Here is a 23,356-nt window from a genome sequence, read left to right as displayed (position 1 = left end):
TGCGTTTGGTCACTTTTACTTTATTCATCTCAAATGTTGATCAAACTAATCATTAGAGCTAATATGTGTTGACTGTTTGGATCCTCCAACGTTCAGAAACGGGCCAATTAAAGTCCAAACATCTCTCTATTTATTACATTGAGTTGTTGGGCTTTCTACTACAAAATAGAAGTGCGCCTTAGTATCCTATACGTAGAAATATAGACTGCAAACATAAACATTGTTCTAATCTCCCTTTCTTTTGTTCTTTACATTTTCATTGCTCGTGCACCGACTAATTCAATCGAGTTAGTCGAAGTTCTGTTGTTTCTGAGTACGCGGTTAACAAACTTGTGACAATTGAATCTTGAAAACCAGTTGCTTGAGACTGACTGTATTGTGGATATCATCCTAAAAAGGTGAAATTGATTTTAAGAACAACGACTTCTTCATGCCTCAGTCATTCAATCAAACCGATAAATTCATTTCAACTATTCTTACTATCTAATTTAACATAACTTATTTATGATCCAGATTTGTAAATTAGATCCAACAATAATAATTATAAAAACATCCCACTACTAAAATGGTGAAATTAAGTTTATGCCCTTGACGTCAAATAAATCAACGTTGATTTTTCTTGATTATTTAATAGTGAGATTTGAATTATTATTATTATTTTCAAATTTTGATTTAGTAATTTAAGTACTTGAAGAGTAATTAAAAAAAAATCAAACTTGCAACCTTGACTCAAGATCAAGGGTAAACCTAACACCACCAATTTAACAACGGTATCTAAAATTACGTTTTATTATAAGTCGTGCGGGAGTGACCTCAAGTTGGAATCTCATATTGTACTTCTTGATGTGAAAATGGATAGCAACCATAAATATTTTTCACTCATATCTCGATGAAAAGCATATATGATTCATGTAGATGCAAAAACTTGCACTACCTCGTGATTTTCCCTAATTAAAGAACTCTCTCATTCATATGCTCCTGGGTAGGCCTGCAACAACACTACTCCAATACCCAAGTCAAGGTTTTTAGTATAAGAAGTAGAGTAGGGTATTTTCAGAGTGAAATTTTATATCTTTTAGTGCCTTACACCCATACTTTTATAGGGTTTTCCTCTCTTAGATCTTTCTAGATCTTCTCCTTGATTTCCGTTTGAACGATTACATCCATTTAGGGATTTGTTTTGATTTCTAGGAATACTATTATACTCATTATTTTATGAGATTCATAGTTCCCGTACTTCAAGCTCTTTCCCTCAGAACTCGATTACAGGCAAGTCCAACCTTTCTTATCCCTCTGTTATTTTGGACGTTTGGCTAATTCAGTTATGATGGCCTATAATTCGAGCGTTCGGTTATATTTCCTCGAGATTGTCACGTGTTGTTTTTTTTCAAAAAATATCCTCCACAATTCTCATATACTTTCACGTAATATGAGATTCCAGCTCAGCATTATTCTTTGGTTATTGCACAAGGGCATTAAAGAAGTTGATAGTGTTGTAAAATCAATCACGAGATGGGCATAAAAATCATAATGTAAGTGGACCCAAAAAAATAATAAAAAGTTTGCCACGTGGTAGTTGTAGGGTCGGTGACATGAAGGCTCCGAAGTACTTAAAACCTTATAATTTCATTCGATTTTGAGTTGAAGAGGAAGTAAGGGTCTTAGTAATAATGATGTACGTGCCGTTGAAGGTGTTGTGTTCTTTATTAATTACTATTTATTAAATTCTGACACATTTATTCTCATTTCCTCTCTACCGCTCTCCCTCACTCACTTATTCTGATTCTCTCGATCTTCACAATTTGTCTGTGATTTCTTTTTCCCCATAAACACATACACATATTAACTACTGGGCCCACATTCTGATTAATAGTAAGATGTTTGGTTCCAATGATAAATACACAGAGAACTGCTATTGACACCCCAATTTTACTTATTACATTTCAATAAAAAATGCTGAAATTCCGATTCCGATACACTATTCATCTTAATTCCCAAAACATGCACACAGTATATTATTCAGTTTTTACGCATCTACAAACTCGTAAGTTCGTCACTTTTAAACTTACAAGTTCATAGATACGTAAAAGTACATAATGTATTGTGTGCTTATTTTCGTAAATAAAATGATTAATGTATCGAAATTATAATTTGAAGAACAAAAAAAATCGTGCATGTTTTCATAAATATTTCATTAAAAATAAATAATAAATAATAAATAAATGATTGAGAATAAGTAAAAGTTGGAGTGCCAATAGAAATTCTCCTTTTTTTTTTTTTTTATAAGGTGGGGTGGGTGTTTAAGATTTTATGTGAACCTATCAAAATTATAAACAATTATTAGAATTGTTTGAACAAGTGTTATATTATTTTATAATGTTGAAATTATAATTTGAGTTAAACCATTACAATGTTTGAAGAGTATTGGTGTGCGACAAATAATTTAAGAAATTGGGGTGCCAATAGCAACTCTCTAAATACAATGGAACAGTGTTTATGAGACCATTATTATTGACATTTTTTTATGGAAAAAAATTGTAAAGTGGACTTCAAATAACTCTAGCAAATAAAAACTTCTTCTCAAGATCCGAGTGTTGTACACTCAAAAATATTTTTTATTTTTATGTTTTATTATTTTTTCCCGTTTCTTTCCATTTTTTCTGAAGTTTTTCTTTGTAATTTTAAATTCATTCTTCAACTTTGTGGCTATGTTCTAACCCTCGATAGTAAAAAACAAGTATGATCCAACCCTCAATAAAAGACTTGGCTTTGGACAAAGTGAAATTAAAGAACAAAATTTATTTAATAAAAAATATAAATATTACATCAAATCAAATTGAACTAATATTATATCTAATTGGGTTTAGAATTTAAAATGGTTGATGTAATCAGATCCTAAATTAATAGGTATCTATTTAACACCAATCAACTCGAACTCAACTCCTTAACAACCCCAATAGGCACATTCATATGTACAACCTTAAGGTGAATCTAAACATCAGAGACCCGATCGATGATTTCTAAACCATATGATTTAAACAACTCTTTATTATGGTTCTGAACATAACCATAATGTAACCCCACAGGGGCTAGCTTAGATGGTAAAGAACGATTGGGTTTGCTCCCTAGGTCGTGTCTTTGAATCTCTACACGTCCCTCCACAGAAATGTGACTACTTAATTGTTGTAACACGTGACTGGGTGTTGGATGGTGCGTGCAGTCCAGGTAGATTAATCTCATCAAAGGTGGGGATACTCTTTGACTAACCCCCAAAAAAATCATAATTGTTTTTTTTAATATTCGAGTATCTCTATGGATAGTGGATTGGACCCGTATATGGGTTTTGCCCAATCTAGAGATCGTAGTCTTCTTCAAGGACTAGTCTTGGGGCACGTGCAATGCCCACACATCACACGGATCAGGTAAGTGAGGGTGCGCCTCATGAGTTGCTCTTAAGGAATTAAAGCTCATACTAGGTATCGAACTCACGACTTACGAGCATTAACCGCTTATCGATCCAAATTTTCCATTGAGCCAACCCCTACAAGTTATAACCATAATGTTTGTGATGTAGAAAAATGTTCTATTAATCCAATTACTAAAAATTATAAAATTCACTAATCCGATCGATTCTTCATTCTTCACCTCCACAAAACTATTAATTTTCTAATGGAATATTCGACAACTTTGGGTGGAATTCTAGGCCAAGGAATTAGTCCAAATGCCGACAAAAATTAGAATACAATTATAGGAGGCATAGGTATTTCATGGATAAATTTATCCCATCCAGGGTTGGGGCTATCACTGTTTTACTTTAATTTACAGTCATTAAACCAATCAACATTACTACCATCTGATTGGTGCCACATATATATATATATAATATATAAACGTTACCAAAAAATTGCCACGTGGTGATTAACCAATGATTTGAAGCTTATTATTATATAACAACAGAAGTTAAAATACACTTTAAGACAAAAATAGTAAAAATAAAGCTTTCTAATTTAAGTATAACCAATTTCAACGTGGTAATACCAAGCCGTTGACTATAAATTTAAATTTCAAATTAAATTATACTTTTTTATTGGGCATTTTTTGAAACAATGGTCTTCTAATGACCAAAATACCCTTGTTGTTTTATGATAAATAATCAAATACCCACATATTCACCTAAAATTGAATCCTCTTCAACATGTAGGGTAAAATTAGCTTTGTTTGATTTATAAATTTTGTATTATTTTCTTTAGTCCTAAATTAATTTTTACTCGAGATTCCATCGTTATCGAGGAATCATCTAGGGCTATCAATGGATCAGCAAATTATGCATTGGTTTTGGATTGTGTTGTTAGATCCATTTAGTTTATCACTGTTAATGGATCAGGTTTGGATCATATTATAAATTATTGGAATTCCATCGGATTCATCATTTTTAATTTTGGAAATTATCCGATATGATATGATACGCATTGTTTTGGATTCATTATAATCCTAAAAAAAAAAATCAATCGGCCATAATCTAAGTCAATTCAATTTAATAAAAGCATATCTAACATACAATACCGTATAATTAAATAAAATATTAAAACTAATTATAAATCATTCATGTATATTTCAAATATATCATCGATTTAGGTCCATACCAAATCGTAAAATGGTTGATTAAAAATTAATGTAATAAGTTTATTGGATTGATCCCTTAACAGATTAGGTTCTTATTGGAACCCAAATCCTTTTTTTTTCCTTTTGATAATTGGGGTGTCTGGACTGACATCCGACTAGTGGGACCAAACGAGCCAGGGTCAGGACCAAGGCATATTGGAACCTCCCCAAGCACATGCACTACACATCACACACACCAAATAAGTAAGGGAATGCCCTTGTGGGTGACCTCGAAGAGATATTATTGCTCATACTGGGTATCGAACACACAACCTCCAAACTCTCACCCCCTCGGGGTTTTTGGAACCCAAATCCTAGATCCAAACCTAAATTTTGAGTCTAATACATCATCATAAATTTCGAGGTCCAACTCAAAACCAATTAGCAATGAGCAGAGAGGCTCAAGATCTTATAAGGAGATAAACAAGGCAATTTGTGTCCGATGTGGGACTAAAATCAATACACCCCCACATGTGTGGGCCGGATTGGGCCAAAACATGTGGAAATATGAACTGAGTGACATGGAGAAGAAAAATACCCGGTTTAATACCATGGTAAATTTGGTGGTTCAACTCAAAACCAATTGACAATGAGTGGAGAAGCCTAAGATCTTATAAGGAGAGAGACAAGGCAATTTGTGTCCGATGTGAGACTAAACTCAACACGTCCCCACATGTGTAGGTCGGATTGAGCCAAAGCATGTGGAGATGAGAAAGACCTACTCTGATACCATGATAAATTTGGGGGTCCAACTCAAAACTAATTGGCAATGAGTGGAAAGGCCCAGGATCTTATCAGGAGAGAGATAAAGCAATTTGTGTCCAATGTGGGATTAAACTCAACACACCCCCGCACGTGTGAACCGGATTGGGCCAAAGCACGTAGATATATGAACTAGGTGACGTGGAGAAGAGAAAGACTCGCTCTGATATCATGATAAATTTAGGGGCCCAATTCAAAATCAATTAGCAATGAGTACAGAAGCCCAAGATCTTATAAAGAGATAGGCAAGGCAATTTGTGTCCAATGTGGGACTAAACTCAACACAACCCCTTGACAACCCAGTTACCATAGTTAGTTTTGAGAGATGTATCAGAATTACATTTTTTATGCCCAAATTTAATTTAGGGCTGTTATCTATAGATAGATGATATTATGCTTTTAATATACTCAAAAAGGATTTTGGACCATAGTGACAAAGTTCAGATTCTGGAATACTTCGGCAAGAGAAAGCTTTGAAAAATATCGATAAAGTTGAGAAAACATCAGATAAATTAAAAAGTAAAATAAAAATTATTTTAATAATAAAAAATAAGTATTTTACATATTAAATAAACAAATAATACTTTAAAAAATGCTAAAAATAAAAATAATCCATGATTTTAATTAAACAAGGTTTTTTTATTTATTTTAAACTTGATTGAAAACTTCAACGAATCTCTTCTCATCTCAGCCGTACATTGGGCCAATAAATTAAAAAGTCGTAGAATAGTGCTTCACATTTTACTTTCTCTTGAGCTAACACTTCAAGTTCCAATACTGTACTGTTTCGAGTGTTTGTATATTGAGAAAGTTTTTGAAAGTTTAAAACAACGTACTCCAACGACTCAACTGCCAAAAACTTCCACGTGGTGAATCATCCTTCTACAAGTCAACATCAAAATTAACCTAAGTAACTAAATTCTAATAATTTTAATTTAATAATTTTTTTCATTAGGGGAAAAATAGTATAAAAAAAAATTATATTCAAAACCTTCATGAAAATATAGAATTGAGATAATCCGATACCCCCTCTAACATATGCCCCCCTACGCCTCCATCACAGAATCATAGATCATTTGCCTCGGGATACATAAGAAAAAATATTTATGATGTTGCGTATCCCAGGAAAATGATTTATCGTTTTGTGACGGGGTGTATGTTAGAGAGGGGTATCAGAAAATTATTTGCCGAAAATATATTAGAAGATATGCGTTCGTCTGTCAATGGGTCAGTTTGGACTTGGGTTGAACTGTAAATGGCCCAATAGTAATACTAATAAAGTCTCAATGTATTATAACCCAAGTCTCATATATCTATTGGTCGACTTGGGCCAAATAAATTTTATTTTTGTCCAATGGGTTGGATAGAAGACCATGATCATGCCTCAAGAAGCATAAATCTTGTGTTCCGATTCTTCCCTTAGGGCCACTCTCAAGAATTTATCCTATAAATTATTCGATGTGTGTGTGGGAAGGGACTACACATGCCTAAGGATTAATCGAGTGCTTTAAGAGACCCAGAAATCATGATTATAAAAAAAATGGATTAACTCATAATTTATTTTTGTTATATTTATATAATAAAACACGACGATGGAGTCTACTTGTAAGTGATAAACGTCCCTTACAATGGTGTCTTCCTCTTCACCCCTTTTTCAATAATACCCATCCAATTTTATTATCTTTCCTCTTTTACTCTCCCGGCACGCTCGCCCTTTTCAATACTGTCCCCATTTCCAATAATACCCATTCAAATTTAATATTTTTCCTCTTTCACCCCTTAAACCCCAAAGACAATTTCCGTGCCAAGAATGGGTCAGCAATTGCATAAATAAGGTTCTCCCGATAGGTGAAAAATAGGTCAACAATTATTTGACTAAGGTTCTCCCAGTAGATGAAGAATGGGTCAACAATTTTTTATTAAGATCTTTATATAATGTTTCCAACAAGTTGGCATTGTTTGCCCCGAGCGCCACTGATATACAATTATTTCAGAGATTGGCCAGCCAACGTATGCCTCTCACTATGCAACACCTCTAGCTAGTTGGCGTTATCCGCCCTCAAGCACCACTGATATACAACTGTTTAGAGATTGGCCAACCAAAGTATAGATGTCTCTCAATCACATAGTATTTCCAACAATTTTTGCATTGTCTACCCTTGAGCACGACCAATTATAATAAAGGTAGTTTGTTTTAAGGTGTGATTTAAGGGCAAATGCTAACATGCATTAAATACACCTTGAAATACGCATCTTAGGGTACTTTTGCTAAGAAATTTACTAATCAAACCTAAATTACACAACCAACACTAACCCAAACCCAATCCACGGACAGGTTGCCATTGAAAAATGATACGATTAATCACGAATTTAATTCAATAAATTATTCAAATTTACATTTATTGACAACAAAATTCACAGCTCTACCTTGAGATTCGTTGAAATAAGATTGTAATGATTTTGATATTATGTGTGTAGTTTTCTTCTCTTCATGCTTCGTGTGTAATCAATTGAAAAGTTGTTTTTGAAGGTGATTTTCTTGTGTTAGATTTTTTGAAAAAGCTTCGTGTGAATTTGCATTTGATTGACTGAGAATGATTTCTTGACTTTCAGAGAAAGGCTTTAGGCTTGATATTCTCTTTAATCGGAGTTTTCGTCTTTTGAAGAACTTTACTTCTTCTTTAAAAGAGGACTTATGAGCTTTTTCTCTAGAGGAAAAGTTTGTCTTTTAGAAGAAAGGTCCAAATCCCATCCAAATAAGTGAGGTTTTGGGTATTTATTGGATTTAGAGTCCTTTAATTTTCTAATTATGCCCTGACTTAAATAGTTTAATTGGTTCGTCTAAAGGTTAAGTTCGCCAAAATTCAATTTTAAGGATTATATGGATTTTGGTGGTCCAAACTCATTTATTTGAGTATAGGACCCAACCATTTAATATGAATCATTTATATTTATTGGATTATTGATTTTATCTGTAAAAATCGAAACCTATATTTAGAAATCCTATCCCAACCAGTGAGCTCAATCTGGACACATGAACCAATTTCTGACTTTTAGAGGCTTTACTTTAATTTACAAAATTTATGAGGACCTCCTCAAAATTTGATGCCTACATCTTTATCTGATTATATCTTTATTGAAAATCATAGAAGACTCTAAATTATAGAATTTAAAATGTATCAAATTTAGATCAAATTACATTAATAATCTTGGAGGTTGTTAGTCACACCAATGTCCTTAAACAAAGTCCCATAAGGTTTTATTTAAATTTAAATTAATATATTTTAAAAAATTACATTCTTACTATATTTAGTTTAAATTCTAATAAATAATAATCGATGAAAGTCAACTTTTTATTAATATAATAATATTTATTATTATTAGCAAGTGAAAGGAGGGGTTTTTTGTCGTATAGAGTAGAATTTATATATTTGTCCTCTCTTTAGTCTTTCTCTCCCTTTGTTGTATTTTCTGTCTGTCTCCATCTCTATCTTTGGTATCACACGTGGAAAAGATTCTCTGTCGCACGTCACATCCACTACTCTCGCGTGACCTTGCTATTGATGCTGACCGTACGGACAAGCTGCCCACGTTGTCTTGTTGTTCCCTCCATATTTAAACGTTACCGAGTATTTGCCGATTTGAAGCGTGCTCCTCCCTTTGGCTTTGGAGAGGATTGGAAAACAAACGAACGATTTGAAAAAGGGAATTTTACTGATAACCCTACAAAACTAGTAATATTAGGATTACTCTCGAAAAAATGCAAGACAAGATTCACCCTTTAATGAAGGGAACTTCTATTGCCGCACCATCTTTTGCCAACAGCGCCCCAATATGCGTGTTAATTTCATGGTGATTTACCTATGAATTGGGTGCTGTTAGCAAAAGTTGGTGTGGTAATAGAATCTCTCTACTAAAATTCAATTTTCGAAACCAAGGTTACCCTGTGATAACACCAGAATTTTATCGATAAAAGATTGAAATTTTGAGAGGTACTTTGAATAAAATCAAAATGTCATGGTTAACTCATCAGTAAAAAGAGATGTTAACTTTTAATCAAGGGATAGGACTGCAATCTAGGCGGGTGGGAGTGTATATTCATGCTCAACCCAAGTAGCAAAACCCTCAACCCTAGCTCAACTCAACTTGACCATCAAACCTCAGCTCACTAACTGAGCTTGATCTTCTAAAATTAGGTTAGCCTGAGTTTTAGGTGGTTTGGTCAGGTTGGGTTCATTGAATAACTATAATTTCATCTTAATTAGCAAATAAATTTTATATTTAAAAAAAGAAATACAACATCAAAACTAAAAGAGTCATGCCCTTGACATGGCATGGGCTAGAACCATCGATATTTTCCCTCTGAATACACAATTGCACATCCCCATTAATATGTGGTTGTGTATCCCGAGAAAAAAGATCTATGGTTCTAGCCCATGCCATGTCAAGGGGCGTTAAAAAATCATTATTCAAACCAAAATCACTAGTAAATAAAATCACATGTAACCTTCAAATTCATTATTGAAATGAAATGTAGGGGGACATGTTTAAATCACCCTTGATCTTCAATTTGCACTAATATGGAAATGAAAAAAAAAAAACACATAAATATACCCTGCATGAGGGATTTGTTTCTAAATAGTCCTTGAGTTTTGGGCGATATCTTGATAGATACCATGATAATTCATGGGTCAATTTCCTTTGATTCTTTTGCCTTGATTAATTTTTCTACATGAATGCATGACATGTATCCCATGGTTGTGAATTTTATTTTTTTACTTGGAATTGGAATTGGTGTCTCATGAGGGAATCATCTTTTACATTCTCTAGCTCTTTTACGAATTGATTTATGCAAATGTACTCACGATTGGGCATGTTTTTGTTGGCAAAGAAATATGTAGGCTTATCTCATTGAGGGAGACATCTCCTTAGTAGTTTATGGGTCTTGTTAGCGTGTGCTCTTACAATAAATACACTTTGGAAATTGAAATTCGAGAGTATGTTGATAAAAAAATAATTTTTTAAGGGTATTTTTAGTACAAAATCCAATTTCCAAAGTGTATTTATTGCACTTTAATGTGTTTTTATTGCACTTTAATGTGTTTTTTATTGCCTTTTCCACGATGATAACTACCTATCACAAAATTAGGTAGATATTGGATTCTACTTCTTATAAGTTTTTTTTTTTTTTTTGGCTAATCTTTGTACTTTGCCTCACCAAAGGTGGGGATACTTCTTGAGCTAACAAAAAAATATGTTAAGCTGATAAATCAATTGAACTATGATACTAGATCCTTCGCTTCGGGATACATAAGGACAATGATTTATGATACTGTGAACTGTTAGGTCAGAGAGCGTACAAAAAAGAATATCAAATTATCACGATTCATTAAAAAAATTTAGCAAAACCAAACTCTTAACCACTTAAATCATGTTTCACATTAAAAAAATTTAGCAAAACCAAACTCTTAACCACTTAAATCATGTTTCACCATGATTTTCTCATGGCCTAACCAATATTTTTTATTATTATTTTGCAAAAAACTTGGCATCATGACATTGGTTCATCAAGCTTAACACAATTTTTCCTTAACACAAAATCTTTATTCATGGTATGTTATTCATGTTTGGAGATTATCTTGGGTTTTGAATAGGCGCGCAACTTGGTTTGGTTTGAGGTCAAATTGTAACCGAACCAACATAGGTCGGTTCCACTAAATAAAAACCAGAACCGAACTAAATTCCATTGGAACCAAACCAATCCAAATAGAATTAAAGTCGGTTTGGTTCAGTTCGATTCGACAGATTGCCAATATTCTATAAATTGTAAGTAATATTTTTTAATGCAAAAAAACAAACATAAAATAAACATAAAATTTCATACAATAAATCACAAATCTATCTATAAAAAGTTATTGGTTTATTCATAAAAAATCACTAATCTATATCCTAACTCATAAAATATTCATAATAATTATTATACACATATATTTATTCTATACAAACTTATTTGAGAACCGAATCAAATTGGTCAATTCTCCATTTGTGTTACTCGGAACCAAACCGCAACTTATTCCAAACCGAACCAAATCACTCTAAAACTATCCAATTTGGTTGGTTCTCGGTTTGAACCGAACCAAGTTGCTCCCCTTGTTTTGAATAATGAGAATTACCTTATCAAGGAGAGTGACTCCTACTATGTTCAGCCCTTTAGATGTTTTCATATACATGGACAAATGCAATGACTTCAAGAGGCCTAATGTGGAGGATAATCCTATGAGGGGGAATACTCTATCCTTTTTATCCAATTATGTCTAAACTAATATGACAAACACTATGTTTTCTAAATGTAGAGATTATTGTGGACCCTTTATGCTGAGAATCACCTCATGGAAAGGGTGACCCTCCTAACATTCTTAGCCATTCTAAGCACTTGAACATGGATGCATGCAAATTCTCCTTAGGGGGGTGGTCGTGGATTTACCATGGTGAGAATTATCTTTCCAAGAAGATTAATCTCAAATCATCTTTTAGCCACTTTGATGCTTATACTATGTAAATGGATGCCATTTCTCTTACGTTGTGTTTGGATTGAGAAATGGAGAGAAGATAAGAGAAAATTAATGAGTTTCTCTCTATTTCTCTTGTTTAGATTATTAAGCCAGGAGAGAAGAGAAAAAAATTGGAGAGAAAAAAAATATATATATATAGTAAAAAGTGAGTTTTCTTTCTCTCTAAAAAAAAAAGAAAAAGAAAAAACAACCCTAAATTTCACACACTGAGATTTGAGTGTGAGATTAGAACATTGATATTTCCTAACAGTAACCCTAAGACCGACGCGGAGAGAGAGAGAGAGATTCCAAACGTACGGCCAACGGGCGGAATATGCTAGTATTTATTTCTATTAAGGATTGTGACGTTATCATTCCATTCCATCTCGAACTCGGATTTTGAATCCGCCTCCACGTCGAACGTACTCCTCACTTTCTATTTTTTTATGCCACATCATCGATGAGATAAATGTAGTTGTCTTGGAAGATATTTACGAGCCCACTAACCTTATACATGGGGTCTTTGGTGGATGTCACGATATGTAATGTAAACATTAAACACAAATTGATGACTTCTAAGCATTCAATTTAATCATTTTTCATGATGAATCCTTGATCATTTTTATATAAATCTAATTGTTCTTTTTATTGGATGAACCTTTGATGATTACTTCTTTACCTTGGTCTTATCATCGGGAGATTAAAATAGAAGATGACTTACATTCCCTCATCTTCAACCTGTTACCATAATCATTTTTATTTTGTATCCTTAAAATCAACAATTAAAAAAAACAAAAAAAGTTACATAAACATTTTGTACCTTAAACACCAAATCATAGTATTTCTACATTATGACGAAAGGCAAGTGGTGACTGTGTTGTGAAGCTACGTTACATGTGTTCTCCTCTTGCAAGGAGTTTGGTTTCAAGATGTTTGCGGTTGAAATCTCAGAAAACTAAAATGAAGGACACAACCAAATAGAATCGCAAAAAAAACTGAAACATAAAATCCTAAGTCCAACCAGTTTCTCTTTGGGGGCAGCACATGAGACGTGCTACTACTTTCAGGAGATAGGATTGACTCAGGCCTCTGTGGACTAACAGTAGCCCGTCTCTTTGGTTTATTTGGCCTCAAATCATCCACTTGTCGTCCAGCATCCTTCCTTTTCTTTAGACATCCAACTTTGCTCTCTTCACCATCATCTTTATGAAATGATTTCTTCTCCCCGGGCTCATGACTTGTAGTAAGCCTTGTTGATGGTTGAGGTCGTTTATACCCTTTTGGATACACAAATGAAGGTATCTGCTCCTTACATATATGAGAAACACAAATTTCCATCCCTGATTTCCTAAACATGCACCTGTTCACTGCATGCTTGAATTCATCGACTGTTCCACGAATATCAAGTTGCTGTTCTTCTTCCACTACAACCCCTTCTTTCCTCTTTAAACCATAAAAAAAGCACAATGTGAACTCTGCTTGGAAGTGTCTATGTACTCAGTAGCATGTGGATGACACTGCAACTTCTCAAGTGTGTTGCGCTCTATCTGCAATTTTGTTCAAACGGAAAGCAAGGATTAGAAAAAAATAAATCATCATTTGTCTTGTTCTTTTTTTACCCGTCTTTAGACAGGTTGTGATTTTGATTAAAGTATGGATTTTTGTGTCTTTTAGTCCTTAGCTGTATCCCAATAACATATATTTACCTTCAGAGTCAGCTGCCTCAAGCGGGATACTACCCATCCTTCCAAGCCCGCAAATCATCAACACCTGTTGCAACAATATCAACTTGCAAATAATTCTTATATGTTTCAAAGAAAAGGTAAGGCTCAAACAGAACACTCCACTGGGCTTTATTCAGCTCAATCTCCTATATCAAAGAAACGAAAAAATGAGTATGTTAAGTAACCAAGAGTAGATAAATAATAGTTAGAAAATTCTGCACAATCTTACCTCACAAATATTGTTACCCTTCTGGAATTGCTCCATCAGAATCCGAAGAGTACTCTTTGAGACATTGTAGCTAGAGTTCATGCAATGGTTACCAGGTGTAATAATCGGCATATTATGAGATCGGTCTCGTGGGTTCTTGCGAGGATCCCATACAGGAATTCCAAGTTTATCCTCTTCTATCGGACAGAGCATCACAGGGTTCGGCCAGCGCCACAGACTATAAACCCTGAAGAATCGGGAAACTAGCATGCTGGGAATGGCATTAGGATAAAGCTGGCATATACGAGCAACTAAAAGAGCCAAATTCACACCACCGAGAAATCCAGTCACCTGAACAAAGCAGAGCAGGAAAAAATTGAAAATTGCAATCTTAAACTGATTGCCAAACTAGAAATGTGACACTTAAGGAGCATCTCTTACATTTGAATATACGCCACGCCTTTTAGCCCAAAACTTTAAACATCTGAGTGTCGTGCGAAAATGCTACAAAAAAGATACAGCTCCAAATAAGGATCTGAGAACCCATAAACTAAAATTCCAAGATTTAAGTATTTTAAATGTTCACCTCAACATTGGGAACAAGTTGGAGAATTTGATCTGTAACCCTGCAGCCGTTAAGACTTCGGACGGTTTTTCTCGTCAACGTTGTTCAATACAGACCCATGGGATATGTCCAAGTCCTGTACAAAAGTGGTTGTTACAGATACGGGACATGGTAAAGCCAAACAAAAGCAACAATACATACCTAATTCGATATATGAGAAATTATGAGTATCTATTAACATCAAACAGAAAATTCAGCTTGATATGGCACAACAGTCAATATCCTGAAAAACATGAAAAAACTAAGAGCCTATTGATGCATGTCCAATATTTTTCTTTTTCTTTTTTCTTTTTTTTTCTTTTTTTCTTTTTTCTTTTTTCTTTTTTCTTTTTTCTTTTTTCTTTTTTTGCATTAAGCATTTAGTAACCAGTATACACACTCATTGTCAATATTTAGCAGAATATGGCCTTAAACAGGGAATCCAATGAGACAACGAAGGAATCCAATCCAAGCTTTCTTCCCCAATTTGATTATTCCATGAATACGAGTGTCAAACCCAAAATTTAAAGCTCCAGATTGCTATTGATGTGCTGATTTGGCAAATAAGAAACAATGCTGGACAAAATGGCAACCTGTGCACCTGAAGAACAAACTATGTTTGAACAGTTTGGTTTCCAGCCCTGAGTTTGAAATATAAGAACTCGTAAGGATGAATTAAAAGCAAGATTGTCTGGATTTGCAATAGTTCACATCAGGATGGTATGTAAGGTTTCAAGAGTGAAATTTTGCACATTGGAAGAGAACTTCTCAATACATGGAGCCATGGCAGAAAAGTAATAAGGGTATGTTTGATTGCATGGAAAGTCACTTTCCATGGAATTTGAAATCCATGGAAAATTAGTTATGGAAAATAGGTAGGGTTGGAAAATCAAATTCCATTGTTTGATTTCACTTGGATAAAATCATGGAAAAAATATGAGAAAAAAGAAGAAGAGAAAAAGGAGGAAGAAGATGAAAGGAGAGGGACAGGAAGAGGAAGATGACGAGGAAGAGGGAGGGAGAGGATGTGGCGACGGCGACGACGACGGAGACGGTGGCGACCACGACGGAGGTAAGTGAGGAAGATGGTGGGAGAACGTGGTGGTGGTGGTGGCGGAGGAGGTGAGGGATGGAAAAGAAGAAAAAGAAGAAGAGAGAGAGAGAAGGTGGTCGGAGACGGAGTCGGCAGCGACGGCGATGGTGACGACGACTATGACGACGATGGCGACGACAACTATGACGACGATGGCGAGATTAATGTAATGGTGGTGGTGGTGGTAGTGGTGGTGGTAAGGAAGAATTGATGATGGAAAATATAGGTGGATTTCATTTTCCCACCCATATGGGTGGGAAAGTGAAATCCATGGGTGGGAAAGTGAAATCCATGATTTAGTGGACTTTTGAATAGGGTGGAAAATGAATTTCCATTTCCATGTGCAATCAAACACTTGAAAAATGTCATTTTCCATGAAAATTGATTTTCCACCCTATTTTCCATGTGCAATCAAACATACCCTAAGTGAAATGTGGTGGCAAAAATGGTCTCCTAAGTGGAGACCAGCAACGTAGCCCCTCCATTTTTCAGATAATTGCATGAAGGAAACTACTATCTTTAAAAGAAGTATTCATGTGTCATTATAAGCAATAAAAATAACATGAAGTCATACAAGTAACCACTTCATACACCATCTTAATGACAGGAAATTTATAACCAGTCCAGAACTACTTGATTTTTTTTTACCATTTGACCAGATGTAATGACATAGACAGATAACTATATTATCCGAATAATACAAATCAAACATGCAGATATAAGGAGAAAAAAGGACGACAACCACACACCACACAAAAAGAGAGGGTGGGGGGAACTATTTTAAATGCAACAAAGAAACACAGAAAAATTAAAATTCAATAATTACTCAATCATTAATTTTTTTTCAAATACACATATATAAAGGAAAGAAAAAAAAGATGTGAAAGCAATAGCTAAACCAAAAGAATAGATATACCCAAGCAAAACCAAACCAAAAGTCAAGGCCTAAACTGCAACACAAGACCAATACTCCGTTTGGAAAAGCCTTCGCACGGCTAAAATCACACCGAACTCATTCCGTTTTTGAAACTTCTGTGTTTGGAATCGATGAGAACACATTTTAGTTGCCGATTCGTTCGGCTAAATCAGCCTATTCTCTCGACTGCCAACTCTTCAACGAGCCTCAGCAAAATCACACAGTTGATAAAACTCTACCCGATTCCTCCCTTGATTGAAGCACCGAGTTCGTAACTCGGTTTGTGAAATTCAACTCGTCTTCTTCAATCCTCTATTTTACTTCACTGTTTCAAAGTTCTCTAATGGCCTCTTCAACCTTCCCACTCCCCTTTCGCCTCCACCATCTCAACCCATCTCCTACAAAACCCAAAACCCTGATCAGGTTCATGATTCAACCTTCTCCGACACCACACACGAGTCTTTTTGACCCATTTGTCCTTCAACTTAGAAGACTCAACGTCAACACCACCAATTCAGAAACTCTTGCTTGAGATGGGGTTAGGGGCAGAGCTACCCAGGGGCAAGTCATTGAATTTTTTAAAGAAAAAAAAAACTCTGATTTAACCCCCTACCTTTGAGGTATATTAGAATTTACCCCTTTTTCTCATACTGACAACATACATAATAAAAATAATAATATAATATATAACCCCACTGCACCAAAGTTGTTGTTTGCACTTATAAAATACACAAAAGTAGATTTTAAAACCTATGTTTTAATTGATATTTGATACACCTCGCCTAATTTTCAAACTGTCGATTTGCATCCAGCTGGAGCCCATTCAATTTTATTTTCAATAACGAACTGTTATTGGCATTCCAAATTTTACTTATTAAACCCAAATTAAAAGAAAGAAAAAAAAAATGGAGTTAATAATTGAGGATAAATAAAAATTGGGGTGCCAGTAAAAGCCCTTTCTTGTTTCTCATTTTTGCTAGATGTCTATTTTTTGGATTAAAGATTTTATACGAGCCTAATTATAATTGTAAAACAACTACTAAAATTGTTTGAACTAGTGTAATAATATTTGGGATATAATTAATAAAAGTTTGGGTGCCAATAGAAACTCAAAAAAAGAAAAAAAATTATTTAACTCCCCAAATTTTCTATTGATATTAGAGAGACCGTCATGCTTTTAAAATTAACAATGTGAATCTTAGGCCTTGATCTTTTGGTACTCATACCATACTAAAAACAAATCGATTTTACATCCAATACCAAAAACATCAAAAACAAATTTGAACCCACTAACCAAAAATAAAAATAAAAAATTATTTGAGAAGTTTGTTAGAAAAAATAAATCAATTATACAAAGGAGGCCAAGAAAATCTGCTTACAAACAACAAAATAGAAATAAAGAATAACTAGGAAATAACAACATATTTTATAGGAATCATCGAGTATGTACGAGTTCATCAAGATAAACACCGATGGAAAATTGAGCAGGCACAATCTCCATGTTCAACAAGTGGGCTCAAAACACAGTAACAAAATTATCAACATTTATACTTATGTTAACATATTAGTATTTATATCAAATAAATAAATTCTTTTTTAATATTATTTTTAATTTCATCCAGCAATTTTTAGACAGCGGGTTACCAAACAGTTCAACATCTTAACAGCATAATTAAACAGCATGTTACCAAACAATATATTCAATTCAGCAACAGCAACAACAACTTTCTCTCAGCTTCAGCAACTTAATTCAGCATCAGCAACTTTACATACAGCTTTTCCAAACAGAGCACAAATCTTATGAAAACTCGCTGTTTTCTAGCCCAATATGAAGGAGTCAGAGATTATTTCCAAGTTCATATCTCATCGAAGGGAAATATCAAGAGGTCAGAGCAACCTTTAATGCACTAGGTAATTAACAGAAACAAGGACTTAGCATATCCTATACGCCAATGTGTAGGTAACAATACAAACACATACAGACAGAAAAAAAGGGGTCTTCATAAAGCCAAGGAAAATTGGACTTAAGAATTAAGTCAAAACTGTTTTTAAAAAATACTCAGGCACTTTCACATGGACTTACTTCTGGAACAACTAAACGGTCAATACTCGCGTAAAGAAGATCGATTGATATTCCGCGTAGCTTAAATTTCAATACTGGGACATATGCGTCAGGAACTGGTTGTAGTTCAGTCACTTCCTCCATATCAGCCAGGATATCATGTAAAACAATAAAGAAATGTCCCTGTTGAAAACAACCAATAAATTTAAATCACCCGAATATTATAGCCAGAGTTCATTTATCAATGATTCAACACGAATAAGCCAACTGCATTCTACCTCTCGATTTATGTATGATGGCCCAACACACAGAGTGTCTATGTCAGCTCCAGGACCGTGTACCTAAAAATATAGTAAGATTAAAGGATTATTGCCATAATCAACAATTCAATATTCAACAAGTAAGACTTCTTGTTTTTTTTTTTTTTTCAAAATTCTTGAGTTCATTCATTCTTACATATTTGCTAAACCTGAAAATATGGTAAATGGTAATGAAATTAGATATAAAAAGACCATCAAAATATTTTCCAATACTATTTTAATAATTGCAATTTTTATATTTTTTCAATTTTTACTATTAAAAAACAAGCACAAAAATGTTTTTATGCGACCACATATGCTATGTGGATCCCCTATGTGCATAGTAAATCCTGATCAAATATCACCTCATACGCTACTTGAAAACACTGCTTAAATGTTAGTTGTGTTGACTTACCAGCTTGCTTGGTAGTTAGTATTATCTTATTAGTAATGACATATTTAGATTATGCTTTCTACTTTCTTTCTTTCTTTCTTAGAAAGACTTTACTACACTTTTAAAAATTAAAACATTAATTTTTTTTTGTCGTTTAAGCCCTACCTAGACCCTTCGTCCTCACCTAGGCCTCAAAGGAGTCCACCGCCTAGGCTCCACAACATTTTTAACAACCTTGGATGGCTAAATCTATGCCTGTATTGGCAAGTTTGTAATTTCCCTACTTTCTTTCATTATATATACATTTGGTATAGGGTTAGGGGTTAGTTAGCAAATGAAGTTGTGTTCAAGGGGTTCGAACCTAGGGACGTGGAACAACACTCCACATGTCTTAGTGCATCACAACAAATATATAACATCAATTATCAACTACACCTCCAGTCAAAAAAACATATTATCCACTATGGAAAGTTCCTTGATATTTGAACTTAATACCATCCTTCCACAATTTTTGTTTTGGCCCAAATACCATCTTTTTGGACTCTTTCACCTACGACTTCCTCCTCACTAACACTATTATTGATCTTCATTTTGCATGAAAAAAACTAGCTCAATTTGTCTTTTTATTTTTTTCATGCAACTCTAATAGTTTATACAATGTTCATAATGATCTTGTCTTTAAAGCACTCATCAATTTCTCAGTTTACAACTACAGTAAAGATACAACAACTCAAAATCAGTATGCTTCATTTTAGATTTTCAGCTATATTTGGGTACCAATTTGTTCCCTGAGTCAATTAGTATATCATGTACTTGACGAGAAAGCCTACGTTCACCTATGATAACACAACTATCTACATATTTCCAATGCTACTTTATATAAGTCAAGATCATAACACTCAAGATTCAAATTTCATGATTATTCCATGCAATACATTTTGGGGCATGTATTTTAAAATAAAAATATTACAGATGAGCGATCTCAAACACATATCTTACCCCTAATCGATAAGATCCAAAAGTAAATATAACAGCATTTGCATCCTGAACCAATCCATCGCAGTACCCTTCTTGACAAGTCAAGTCCTTCACCCAAGCTTTTACAACCTAAAACGTGGAATGAACAGTAACGAAATGTTTCAAGAAGTGGAAAATTGAAACTTCCAAAGCAAATTGAGAAATATGCGTGCAGAAAATATAAACTACAATTGTAATCAGATCTAGAGCCCAACTGGTGCACTCATGGTCAAATAACCATAATATTTTTTTCATGGCATTTCTGATTTAAAGGAGAAAAAATGACAACTTTTTGAATTTTTATTACTATTTGCTACAGTGGCTTGTAACAAGCCCATGGCAGAAATTTCACATTATAAACTGCCACATATGATTACCATGAAAACACTCACAATCACAGGACAAAGAGAACACCACTCCTAGAATATATGAAGGAAACTGCAAATTACAAATAGCTATAATATAAATTTATATTAATATATATATAAGGACAAAACAGAAGCATGAAGATTTTTCTTACATAGAGATTTCGTTTGTTACCTGATCGATATGGGCAAGAACCTCTTCTCTCTTCATAGTTTCGTCCCGGCTCTCATGAAGCCCAGCATCAACCAAGAACTTCAATAGGGTCAAAAAATTATTATCAGAAAATCTGCATGTTGGATAACAAGTAAAGAATATAAAAAAGAAGAAGCAATCTTTAATGTACCAAAACATGTTACGTACCCACTTAAATCATATCACAAAAATAAGAAAAAAGAAGAAAAAAAATGAGATTGATCTCGTTCGAGGGAGATCGGACCTCCTAGGCCACCAATTCGAGACGGTGAATCTCCAAAATCCAATAGGATCTTAATAATAATTTCTCTGCATATTTTTCATTAGTCTAATAATGAATTTAAATACAAAGAATTACTACATTAACTACCCACTTATCCAAACTACCCACTCTCCTATTCATTCAAGTAACTACCCCATAAGCATAATTCCATAACTCTTACACAATTCGTAACTACCCTTACCCATTACCTAAGACTCCTTGACTAATTAAAACAATTAAAATAAAATACATCAAGATGCATCAAATCTTGATACAAGATAATAAATTTCTAGGCACATAACATTCTCTACCCCTTGTAAAAAAACCTTGTCCTCAAGGTTTCAATCTAAAAAGTATTCCCTCCCCCTTCATCTTCAACTTCCTTTCCATCATCTCGCTCGTCAATTTCATCAATTTCTTTTGGCCAATTCCCCTCTAAAAGGAAAAGCTGCTGAACTTTACATTTATGACCTTGGAAAAATTTCTCATCGCAATTATACCATAACCCACGATCTCTACGCTCTTTCATGTCTACAGGTGAGAGTCGTTTAAGAGCAGCTGATAATAGTTTTCCTGAATGAACGATTGTGTTGGTGTCATTTGTAGGGTCGTTCATCCGCTTTCAAGCCAATATTTTTTCTTCTTGCATGCAAGCGAGGCCGATTGCATCAGTGAGTGTTGTTGGTTTCAACATCTAAACACTCAAACGAATTTCTTCCTTCAATCCTCCCACAAAACAACTCATCATGAAGGACTCATTAAGACCTTCAGTTCTGTTTGCTAACTCTTCAAACTGAGTTTGATATTGGTCCACCGAAGACGTTTGTTGCAGTTTAGACAGCATAGCCGTTGGATCCTCGTATGGTGAAGATCCGAATCTAACTTGCAAAGCAGAAACAAGTGATTCCCAATTTGAAATCGCTCCTGACCGTTCCATCCAACGAAACCACTGGAGTGCCTTCCCTTCCATGTGAATGGAGGCTATAAGTAGCCTTTGTGTGAACGGTGTCTGCTGGTGTAAAAAGAATTGTTTCGCCCTATAAAGCCAACCATCTGGATCCACCCCAGTAAACCTTGGAAATTTCAGTCGTACTGTCCGAGTTTGAATTCCCTTGTTAATATCAAATTGATAAGGTTCATCAAGTCTGTTAATTGTCTTACTGGAACTCTCCCCAATCTCCTTGCCTTTTTCTTTAGAGAGGTGCTCAATTTTGGTGTCCAAACTTGAAACCTTTATCACTAGTTCATTAAGCATCTTCCCATGAATCTCTGTGGTTTCCTTCAAGAAACCCATCATCTCATCGAGTTTGGCATTTCGTATTCTTTCCGCCATTCCAAAATCCACCGCTCTGATACTAATGTTACGTACCCACTTAAATCATATCACAAAAATAAGAAAAAATAAGAAAAAGAATGAGATCAATCTTGTTCGAGGGAGATCGGACCTCCTAGGCCACCAATTCGAGACTGTGAATCTCCAAAATCCAATAGGATCTTAATAATAATTTCTCTGCATATTTTTCATTAGTCTAATAATGAATTTAAATACAAAGAATTACTACATTAACTACCCACTTATCCAAACTACCCACTCTCCTATTCATTCAAGATAATAAATTTCTAGGCACATAACAAAACATACCTTCTCCAATTCCAAACTTCTCTGAAAATCTGCCTCTGTCGGCCCAGCTACAGAAATCGGTTCTGACCCTCGAAACTGTTTCGTAGGTGTTGGGGGTGGCGGACCATTCAAACCCTTAGAACGAACCATCTCTACGGAAACCAAAAACCCTAACCCTAAAAGTTATAATAAAAAAAAAAATTGCTCTAATTCTTATAAAGACGGGAGGAAGGAAGAGATCGAATCTGAAGCCCGAGCGAATAGTATGAAATAAAGACGGTAATGAAATCGGATCGATGGAGATGGATTACCAAAAACTGATAAATCGATGAACAAAAAAGCCTAAAACCTCAAAAGAACAACGGACCTTGAAGAAACCAACGGACAAGAGAAACCTAAAAAACCGTAAACTCTCAAGGAGAAGTTCTTGCAAGATTCGAATAGAAACAAAGATTTAAAAAACCCTAAATCAGAGAAACGAGGCAAATCGAGTTGTGCAGAAAGGGCGACAGGAAGAAACGATGATATTAATCTAATAAATGTGGAGAGAAGAAAAGAGAAACCCTTTTGAAATATTTTATAATTTCAATTCTGCCCTTAAATCTCTTTTAAGATATTTTAAA

At 34.4% G+C, this 23,356-nt stretch overlaps 1 pseudogene across 1 annotated transcript; it reads right to left on the bottom strand.

Moving 5' to 3' along the window:
* Positions 1-12,728: 12,728 nt before the first annotated feature.
* On the bottom strand, positions 12,729-23,308 carry LOC147383909 (nuclear poly(A) polymerase 4-like; annotated as a pseudogene). Its single transcript, XR_015172433.1, has 10 exons — positions 22,755-23,308; positions 20,833-20,910; positions 20,275-20,382; positions 18,861-18,923; positions 18,604-18,765; positions 14,494-14,608; positions 14,349-14,411; positions 13,929-14,258; positions 13,682-13,845; positions 12,729-13,522 (listed from the first exon to the last, which is right to left on the bottom strand). The product of XR_015172433.1 is annotated as a nuclear poly(A) polymerase 4-like (transcript).
* Between the last annotated feature and the right edge of the window lie 48 nt (positions 23,309-23,356).

The sequence above is a fragment of the Akebia trifoliata genome, chromosome 15, assembly GCF_017979445.1.
Source record: "Akebia trifoliata isolate Shusen 1 chromosome 15, ASM1797944v1, whole genome shotgun sequence".
NCBI classification, from domain to species: domain Eukaryota; kingdom Viridiplantae; phylum Streptophyta; class Magnoliopsida; order Ranunculales; family Lardizabalaceae; genus Akebia; species Akebia trifoliata.
The sequence above is the reverse complement of the archived record's forward strand: the minus strand, read 5'-3'. Positions and strand labels throughout refer to the sequence as shown.